Here is an 11500-nt window from a genome sequence, read left to right on the forward strand (position 1 = left end):
GATTCTTTTTTGTATCTTCTATTTCTTCACTGAGATTTTTTTATTTTTTCATTTGTCTCAAGAGAATTCATAATCATTTATTGAAGCATTTGACGATGACTGCTTCAAAATCTTTGTTAGATAATTTCAATATATCATTCATCTTGGTATTAACAAGTCTTGTCTTTTCTCATTCAGCTTATGACTTCCTGCTTCTTGGTATAACAAGTGATTTTCAAATGCATCATGGATATTGGGATATTATAGACTATGGATACTACTTAATCCTTTTTTTTTTTTAACAGGTAATCCACATGTTAAGGTGTAGTGAGAGGTGCCTGTTTCTCTAGGCACCACCTCTCATCTCCTCACACTCTTAGACTCCTGCAAAAGTGCACCCTGATTCCTATTGCCTCTTTGCAGATGTATGAAGTGTAATCTCATCTCCCACTTTTGCCAGGCTGATACCTACCCAGGAAAGAGAGATAACACTAGCACCACAGCATCGCCTCCAGTGGGACTATAAACCTGGGCCTCCTGCTGACACGGGAAAAGGAGAGGAGAAAAAGTAGATTGCCAATTATCCCTGCCTCCTATCAAGTCACTCTGCCTTGTCAGATGCCAGGTGATGGTGGAGATTGACTCCTCACCAGGCCTTGCAGATCAGAAGATGAAAGGGAGAGGGATGTGGGAGCAGGAGAGGAGGAGGGGAGAAGGGAGGCTAGTACAGACTAGCCCTGTTTTGCACTGCTGCATTCAGTCTCATTGCAGCCAGGTGGATGTAGATGTTCAGCTCCCCACTCAACCCCACTGACATAGGTTGGGCTGGGGAAGAGTAAAGCATGGTGATGCTGAACCACCACGTCCACTTCTCCAAATCCCCCACACCTGCCTACCTCACACCATCTCTTTAAGTCTTGTTGCTGCCTGCTTGGAGTGGAGACTCAGGTCCATAAGGATCCTGCTGACAATACCCTGTTGGAAAGCTTCCTTCCCTGGGAGGGAGGCAAGGAAGATCAGTTCCCCATTCAGCCCTGCTGAAACCACAGTGGAGGCCACTCTTTTCGTGATTCTTTGGCTAGGAGAAACAAGCTTTTCTTGCAGCTTTTTTTGTCTCCACCTGTTTGTGGTTTCAAGGTTGGAAGTTCCTGCCAGCCAAATCCAATCCAGGGATATATGGAAGGCAATAAGGAAACCCAGGAAGCTAATTGTCCTGTGGTTGCTCAAGTCCCAAGGTCCCTAGGCCATTTCTTTCCACCTTTCAGAGTCTCCTTATGCTTGTTTGTTTTGCTATGTCCAGGGTATTTCAGTTGACCTTTTTTTCGGTCAGAGCCAAAAGTGTGAGGTATGATACTTTAATTCAGACAACTGAGACACTCTCCAGATTCACAGGTGGGAGCCAGCCCAACCAAAAACCTTCTTAAGCAAAAATATTTTAGAGGAATGAATGAATGCATGCATGCATGAATATCATATGCTCTAAACTTTTAGTTGTTACCACATAATTTGAAGAGAAGTTTCATCCCACTATCATCTACTTTCATGTATTTTAATATAACCATTCTTATTTTCACTCTAACACAAAAAAAGACATTTTACTAAAACAACCAGACAGATTAACATAAAACATGCACCAGTTAATTGTGATGTGTATATATATATATTTTTTGTTTGTTTGTTTGTTTGTTTGTTTTGTTTTTGCAGTACCCGGGCCTCTCACTGTTGTGGTCTCTCCCGTTGCGGAGCACAGGCTCCAGACGCGCAGGCTCAGTGGCCATGGCTCACGGGTCCAGCCACTCTGTGTCATGTGGGGTCCTCCCAGACTGGGGCACGAACCTGTGTCCCCTGCATCGGCAGGCAGACTCTCAACCACTGCACCACCAGGGAAGCCTGAAGTATATATTTGAATATTTTAAACAGCAAATGCTGGAGATGGTGTGGAGGAAAGGGAACCCTCTTGCACTGTTGGTGGGAATGTAAATTGATACAGCCACTATGGAGAACAGTATGGAGGTTCCTTAAAAAACTAAAACTAAACAAAAAAAAACAAAAACAAAAACAAAAAAACTAAAAATAGAATTACCGTATGACCCAACAATCCCACTACTGGGCATATACCCAGGGAAAACCATAATTCAAAAAGACACATGCACCACATGTTCGTTGCAGCACTACTTGCAATAGCCAGGTCATGGAAGCAACCTAAATGCCCATTGACAGAAGAATGGATAAAGAAGATGTGGCACATATATACAATGGAATAGCCATAAAAAGAAACGAAATTGGGCCATTTGCAGAGACGTGGATGAATCTAGAGACTGTCATACAGAGTGAAGTAAGTCAGAAATAGAAAAGCAAATATTGTATATTAATGCATATATGTGGAACCTAGAAAAATAGTACAGATGAAGTGGTTTTCAGGGAAGAAATTGAGACACTGATGTAGAGAACAAACGTATGGACACCAACGGGGCAAAGCAGTGGTGGGTGGTGGTGGTGGTGTGATGAATTGAGAAATGGATTGACACATAGACACTGATGTGTATAAAATGGATGACTAATAAGAACCTGCTGCATAAGAAAATAAATAAAATAAAATTCAAAAAAAGAAAAGTATAAATACTTAGTTATCAATCAAATGCTGAGCTTATCTCCAAATCTGATTTTAAAATATTTTTTCTTTAACTTTTAAAAAGCTCATTCTAATTTTTATTAGAAAGGTAATATATGCTTACTATGGAAATCATAGAAGTATAGAAAAGTTTAAAGAAGAAATTAAAGGCATCTTTAATCTTACTGCTTTTAATATTATACTGCTTTTAATATTATTCCTTTCTAATCTTTTTTTTTGTATGTGTCTACTTAGATGCATTAATTGGATTAACACAGTACATATAGATTTAAATCCTCCTTTTTTTCATCTAACACTGTATCCTGACCATTTCTTATAAGAACAAAATTATTGGGAAAATTCATTTTAAAGGCAACAGAATTTTCCATCTCAGAGATAAATCTGAATTTATTTGGACAATCCCCTTTTGTTGAACACTTAGATTGTTTCCTTTTTTGTGTTACTACAAATTGTGCTGCAAAGAATAATTTTTAAATAAATGTTTATTTTTATATAATTGTGATTATTTCCTTAGGATAGATTTCTTGCCTTCAATCTTTATTTTGAAGGGAAATTTCATCCCATAAGTTAATGCCAGTGTTTTGGTCTGTTCAGTAAAGGTAGAAAAATAGTCAAGATCCTAGTTCTGAACTTTTCAATATGTTGTAAAAGCATATAAAATTGTACACATTTACATGGAAAGCAAGAGCTTCGTGTTTCTAGTACGTATTTACATCTTTATGATTAGATGATTTAACAGAGCTCATGATACTTTGATACTTTCAATAGTCTCTGTACTTAGGTAGAATTAGTGATGAGTGGCTCTTACCTGACATATTTGATTTTCCCACTGCAGTGTGAGGATTGCATTTGAAATAGTAAACAACATCTTAAAGATATACTTGAACACATTTTTTTTTTCAGTTTTAGGTCTTGATGACATCATGAGAAAAATGTAATAATTTTTCTTGAATTACGTGTAGGAAAAACATTGTTGAACACAAGTTGTTTGAGAATAGTCATAGGTAGCATGTAAGTTAGTGGAATTTGTAAAGACCTTTGGCTTATAAGAATCATATGATTTTTAAAAGAAGTGAATTTGTTTGTCATTGTAAAGCATAATAATTAAGCTTTAGTAGAAAGTGGTACAAGGAATATCACAAAACATGAAAAACACATTATTTGAGTTCGGCTGACTTGAGGATGAAAACAAACTGGTTATAAGGTAAAGTTCTTCATTTCCTAAAATGCTTAATGGTAGAGGAAATATGCACATAAAAGAGTTTAAAAATTAATTCACTTTGTTATAAAGCAGAAACTAACACACCATTGTAAAGCAATTATACTCCAATAAAGATGTTAACAAATAAATAAATAAATAGCCTTAAAATGCCTTTCCTTCCTTTAGAAAATAGACACAATATGGCTCTTTATAGCAACACATCTCTTCTGTAATTGACATGATAAATAAATGGAGCTGGGCAAAACCCAAGGTGGTTAGGAGTTTGAGCTAGCGTATTGCATTTACACTTTCCAAGTTTCCTTTCTTAACTTGTGACTCTGGAGCTGAAATAATGATCTCTTTTCTTCCCTTTAAAATAAATCTTTCCCTGCTTCTAACTACCAGGGGAATATTATGAAAACATTCAGAACTAACATTACAGAACTAACATAAGCTAAAAACCGTGCATCAGCATTGTGAAAAGGCCTATAATCCCAGAGAGAGAAAAACTCCAAACACTATCAACAGTGCAGGGCTCTGTTGATTCTGAGAAACAGTAAGTTTGGGGTTCATTTAGCAAAAATAAACTTTAAAAAGGAGAAGGAGGAGGAGGAAGAAAAAAGAAAAAACAAAAGGAACCACATATAAAACACTTCCTTGTGCTACCCTCCACCTTGGTACTTCATGACCAAACTCTCACAGAGTGAGAGTGGATTTAAAAGATGGTACGGTGGAGAGCATGAGCAGAGGGAGGGACAAAGTAGAAGCATCAAGCTTCTGGGGTGTTGCTTCCTCCTCCATGCTGCTTTGCTCATCCAGAAAAGAATATATATGTCAGACACCAGTTTTATTCCGCTATGCCTTCCCAGTCGGTGTGGAACTGAGCAGGGGATCTTAAGCAGCTCCAGTTAGAAAAGATGTTCTCAGAACAATTATGACTTCCACCTACCACACACACACACACACACACACACACACACACTAAACCAAATGCTTACATCTCACCATGAGTTCTCTGGTTCCTTTTGGTATTTAGTTACTGTCACTATAGTTTCAAAGTCCACTGTGCATATCTCTATCACAGCATGCACGACTTGTGTGTGTGTGTCTGTGTGTGTGGGGGGGGGTGTTGGGGGGAGGGGTAATTCTTTGTTTCACTGTCTCACCACTTGATTATGAACTCCTTAAGAGTATCCTTGAATCCCTAAGATCTTGCAAAGTACTTGGCATGTAGTAAGCATTCAACAGTAATAATAATTCTTATCTATTGAACAACTACTCACTCCCAGGAATTATGCTAAGTAATTTTAACATAGATCATAAACAGAGGTTTAAAGAAACGAAATAACTTGTCCAGGGTCAGCAACTAGTGGGGGCAAGTCTAGCCCCAGGAGCTAAACTCCTGGCAAGCAATAAACCCTCACACATTCGTTGAATGAATATAGGAAGCTCTCTACCTCTACCAACATTGTGTGACTACAGATAGCTGACAGTTTTAATTTAGGAATCTGAAAAATCTGTCTTTTCACTATCATCAAAACACTATTCGGCATTTATATATACTGAGATTGCCTTAGAAATGTTTCCTGCCTTCTAGGAAGCTAGAATCCAGGGTAATTACATTATGGGAAGTGTAGACACATAAAGGGCATACAGCCTGAGAATAAAAGCACTATCCTATACATTAATGAACCATAATCTACTACTCAGAGGGCTTCACTTTTCAAATTACACTTGAAACTACAACAGGAACATCTGATATATTTTTATATATATATGTATATATGTATGCATATATAATATCAATCTAAACACACTTCTGTGTATGTATATCTATACTTCTGTATTTATATACACCTATGTATATATGTATATACATATATACATGTTTCCCTTGCTATCCAAAAGTAGAGCATGTCTATAAAACTTTTGTAAACTGAAATGGTATAAAGCAAAGAAGCAATTACCTTAGGACACATCTTGCTAACACATGCACAAAATAAATCAAGATAAAGCACAGATGCTCACAAACACAGCTCAAAGATATGGTGTCTTGTTGCTGAGATGCTGAGTATTGTTCCCGGAAAAGAGCTTGGCAGTGCCCCTCTTGCTGCTCTGGGTGGGAGCTGCCTCTATAACAGCTCACTGCAAAACAAACATTGAACACTAGCTATTTTCATTTTCCCCCTTTTTTCATAAAAGCAAAAATCCTCTTTGGATTTCTTTTGGTTATTGAAAGCAAGTACTAATGTAGGTCTTTTGTAAAACAAAGTGGCCTAAAGCAAATTTTGGAAAAGCAGGGGATACCTGTATGTATACATATATGTATACATGTGTATATATACATATACACACACACGACAGAGTCATTATTGAGGAGTGGCCCCTAGACAAGTAACTACCTCTTTATTTCTCTGATCTCTCCCCTGTAAAATGGGTTGTTGTGAGAATTAAATGAGATTAAAGCATAAAAGTGTGCTTTGAACGCAGTCTGTACCCTCTCAGTCATTTTACAGATTATCACAGCAGGAGGGAACAGTCCCTGTGTGGTTAAAGTTAGCAGTCTGGTGAGCTGAACTCCCAGAGTAAGTTTTCCAAGGGCCATCTACCTACTTCTAAACAGCTCAGGACTTCTCCAAGCACATAATGCCTCACATTCAAGTTGTCCCTCCCACCAGAAATCCAAGTCATCTATTATCACCCTAATTCTCATTTCCATTTGGCCACACTACCCCTAATCTGACTCAATTCCATCTCTTCTTCTCTGAATCCTTTCCCTGGGCCTTCTGGAATCAACTTCTGTGATCAGACGGCTGCAGCCTCATTTCTGAAACATTCCTTCACCTCTATACCTACGGGTAACATATTTGTCCTTGAGGATCCCATTCTCCCTTTCAAATGAAAGCTGCTGTTTCTTTCTTCCTCTTACACACCACCTACTTCAGGCCCAGGAGGTAGATCAGATATACTCTTGATCCCACTGCTGCCTCCAACCATTTCTCCATCACCCCCCTTCAAACAGAGACTGATTTATCCATTGGGTACAGAAGCACAGGACCGAGAGTCTGTGCTGCTTTTAGAGAACTTAGGAAAATATTTTGATTCTTTTAAAATCAGAAGGAAAAACTGAATATAATCCAAATTGGATTATATTCATCTTTTATTAACACAGTTATAAAATATACATTTTAGTATTTTTTATGAAGGAAGGGGCTAATATACTTAGGGCCCAGGAAAGTAAATAATGTGGCCCTGTTGCAAACCCCTAGCTCTTTCCAAGTTCCTGCCATGAGGGTCTATCACATCTACTCCCCTACTTGTCCATCTAAGGGCCAAAGTTCTGCTCTTATTTATTGAGCACATGAGCTCCCATCCACAGCACTCCTCTCCATCCAGAATCTAACATCCAAGACTGGCCTAGCTGAATACTGAGTCATTAATGCAAGAAGCCACGCTTCTAGATCAGCCTCCCCACTAGAATGGAGAAGGTATGTGTTTTGGGGTGGGTGCAGGGGTGAAGACGAAGGAAAGAGTCAAGACTAAGGGCTGGAAAATTGTAAGTCTTTCCTATTCTGTCCAGATGATCTCAGATTTTGGGGAAGGATTGAATCTGCTAGTAGGGGGCCTTGGCAGGCCTGATGAGAAGAGCTAGGAATGGCAGACGGAGGAATAGCAACTGAGGCTGAGGATAGTACAGCCATTTGGGGTTCTTCACCAATATTCTCTCCCTATCTGTAGCCTCAGCTACTCTCATTTACTGGGCTGGGCTGGGTAAGCCAAGCAAGGGATGCCAGGAGGGTGTGCTCATGGCCAGTGCTTCTAAGGGCTTCTTTGTGCTCCAGCCCTGGATCAGCAGACCACATGCCTATGCCTCTAAGTGCCCCATGTCCCAAAAGCCGTGATGTGAATTTTCAAGGTGCTTCAATGCATCCTGTAGGGAACGCAAACGCTCATCACAATAGAGGGGGAAAAAACTGAATCCTTATTTCCCCTGAAGCTTCCTAAGTTCTTGAAGTGCAAAGTAGAGAGAAAAGCTCAATGTGTGTGCAGAGGGCTCTTCAGGCTGTAAAATCCAGCCTGAGAGTGGCAGGCAGCACTCATTAGGCAGGCGTGGGAGAAAGCCTCTTCTTCAAAAGGCAGGAGGCTAGATAGCAGCTGATGGGGCAGATGTGTTTGTTTTAGCATGGGCTTGGTCCTGGGACTGCTCTGTGGGGAAGGACGATTGTCTGGGGTCAGAGAATAACCTTGTCCCAGGCGGCTCTCTCTCCTTCCCTTTTTCTCTCTTTGTTAAAATACAGATTTACATCAGGAGGAAACCCAGCTTCATAATGATGGAGATTACCTCCTTGCAGATACAATCTCTGATTGAGGGGTTGTAGGGAGGGAAGGAAGAAGACAAAAGAGAGTTTATGAATTCACTCTAAGATTCAAATCACATCAGGGGCCCTGTCAGTCTCCTTAGGCAGAAAATTGGGCAAGGCAGAGAGCAGCAGTGTGTGTGTTGATATTTTACTTGCTCTCCCTTTTCTATAAATCTCTATTTACTCACTTAACAACCTACTGAACTTTCAGAATGGAGCCTTACTACCCCTTCTTACCTAAGGCAAAACAGAAATAAAGATTCTTGCTTTTTTTTCTTTTAATCACCATTATTCCCTGGGGACACGAGCAAAACTTAACTTATTGGTTCACTTTTAAAGAAACTTTTATCTAAGTTGCTTCTAGTGGGATGTTCTGACGTTACTTAGTTTACTATTTGTCTCAGTATTTAAAATATTAATGTATTAATTACAAATGGAAATTTGCAAATGCTTACTGTCACTCACCTAGAAACAAATACTCAAAAGATAATCAATTTAACATCAATACTTCTTTTATTTTTTGAGTGCCAAGATTTGTCTGGCACTGTTCTGGGACCTTTGGTGAGTATAAGAAAATAAAGGTTATAGTCCCTGTGATCAATGTGGGATGAAAAAGCAAACTGTGAAACAATAGCAAAGAAAGCAGCACCCTAAATTTAAAAAGTACCAACAGGCATAACAATGCATATTACACATTCTAGGTGTTCCACACATGTATTGAATAAATAAGGTTTATATTTTCTGTACAGTAATACTGACCTGTAAATACATTACGCCATTTCATAATGCTGGTTACCTCACCCATATAACATGAAAATCATCTGGTTCAAATGAAATAAAAAAGGGTAAGGTCTTTTTCCTTTTGCTCTGAGATTTGTGATGCTAAGAGAAAAAAAAAATCAACAATCATAGAAAGATTCTAAGTAATGCAGAGCTATTTAAATCAGTGTAAGAAAAACTTGCATTTTAAAGGGGTGTCTTCTGTAGAAAGGGGAATCCATAGCTTCTGTGCATTGCACTGGAAAACACTTGCAGTAATCCTAAAGTCAGCTGGGAACACAAATACTAAAATGCATATCATCATTTTTCTTCTCATACTAAAAAACTTCTTGTGCTCTTTATTTTTTTTATTGGTTGTCTATTTTATACATATTAGTGTATATATGTTAATCCCAATCCCCCAATTCATCCCACCACCCTCCCCCCGCACTGCCCACCACTTTCTTCCCTTGGTGTCCATACGTTTGTTCTCTACATCTGTGTCTCTACTAAATAACTTCTTGCAAAAAGTACCTTTAAAGACAAAATAGCATGTTGTATAATTTTGCCTTCAGAATTTTTCTGTCTCTTTCTTCACATAATTTTGAATTCTTTTCATTGTACATATATAAAATTTAATTTAATTATAAATAGTTAAATCCAATAAGAATTTTAAAATTTTTATCAGAGGATTGTAGTGCAGAGAGAAATCAGCCCTTTTGCAGTGTCCCAAATGTGATAGATACAAAAACTATGGATGAGACTCCAGGTATGGAATGGGGAAGAGAGAAGCCAAATAGAGTTGACATGGGAACTAAGGTTGAAGAGGAAACAATAATTTCACTGAACTTCCAAGTTGTCTATTACATTCTAGATTTCATTCCAATTTCAGGGCTATTAGGAAGCACTTGGAATCTGGGAAGGAAATTACTTTTATTCAGACTATTACTATGGGGAGAACATCGCAGATCTGAAGATCAGAGTTTCTCATCAAGGTGGTTTCATCTTAGACTTTTGTTGGGAGAAGTAGAAAAATTATAGGTATGATGGTCTCACAGTTTGGATTGCTTTTGTAATCAGGGGGATTTTCAGTCAGTCATCTGAATAGGAAATACTTTTTCTCTGTGTCTAGCTAATTCGGGGAAGATAAACAGTTCAGTTAATCATTTATGAGACAAAGAATAGAAGTATAGAGGGACTGTGTCTGGTCTTTTCATAAAGAAAAAGTTGTTTATTAGTAAGTTTTTTTTTTTTTTTTTTAATACACAATGTATGTATTTATTTATTTATTTATGGCTGTGTTGGGTCTTCATTTCTGTGCATGGGCTTTCTCTAGTTGTGGCAAGTGGGGGTCACTCTTCATCGCGGTGCGCAGGCCTCTCACTATCGCGGCCTCTGTTGTTGCGGAGCACAGGCTCCAGACGCGCAGGCTCAGTAATTGTGGCTCACGGGCCCAGTTGCTCCATGGCATGTGGGATCTTCCCAGACCAGGGCTCGAACCTGTGTCGTCTGCATTGGCAGGGGGATTTTCAACCACTGCGCCACCAGGGAAGCCCTATTAGTATGTTTTACCTAAGCTACAGAGAGAAAAGTGTGGGTCTTTGTGTTGTAGTAAGCCATTTCCCTGGGTCACAGAGAGTAGAGGTTTTCTTAACCATCCTTGTATTCCAGGAACACAGTGCTCAAGATGAAGTTCAACACTGTCATTCTCAATCTGGTTATTAACTAGAACTAAACTGTCTTGCCTCTTGAGAGTTTACCTACTAGGCAACCTGACTTATTCATGCAGTTGTTCATTTATTGATGTATCATCCACTGAGGGATTCATGTTCCTATAAAAGGTAATTTTCAGAAAGAGGTAAAATGTTGACTCTCATACAGATATAAAAATAAAGACATGTTAACAATTTTATTCTACTCATTAACTAAGGAGGGAACCAGGAAGACATCCTAACCAGTTCAAAAGAGAATTCAAAGATTACTCCTGATATTTTTAGATCAAGAATATTGACATGAATATGCAAATTAAGGCAAAACTGTTTTTTCCAAAGGTGGTGGAGGGAAATTAATTTGGATTTGTCTGTAGGAATTATTTTGCACTGCTATTAGTTGCCTATAATCTACAAAGTGGTAAACTATCTCAAATACTATGAAATACTAGAATCGTATAACCTGGAGGAATGTCAGCAGAAAATGCATAATTCTTTGTTGAAGCACAGTTTTTGCTACATTACCTTTACAGTGAAGCCTTAACATTTTAGTGTTCTTTACCAGGTCCTGGTCCTATCTGTCACCCTCCTTCATTGCCTTTGCTTGTTGTTATTGGTTGAATTGTGTCCCCTCAAATTCTTACATTTAAGTGTTAACACCCAGTAAACTCAAATTTGGAAATAGGGTCATTGCAGATATAATTAGTTACAAAGAGATCACACTAAAGTAGGATGGGTCCTAATTCAATAAAACTGGTGTCCTTATTAAAAAGAAAAAGGAAATTTTGGACACAGACATACACACAGGGAGAATACCGTGCGAAGATGAAGGCAGAGTTCAGGGTGATGCTTCCCTACA

The sequence above is a fragment of the Lipotes vexillifer genome, unplaced genomic scaffold (assembly GCF_000442215.2).
Source record: "Lipotes vexillifer unplaced genomic scaffold, Lipotes_vexillifer_v1.1 scaffold235, whole genome shotgun sequence".
Taxonomy (NCBI): Eukaryota; Metazoa; Chordata; class Mammalia; order Artiodactyla; family Lipotidae; genus Lipotes; species Lipotes vexillifer.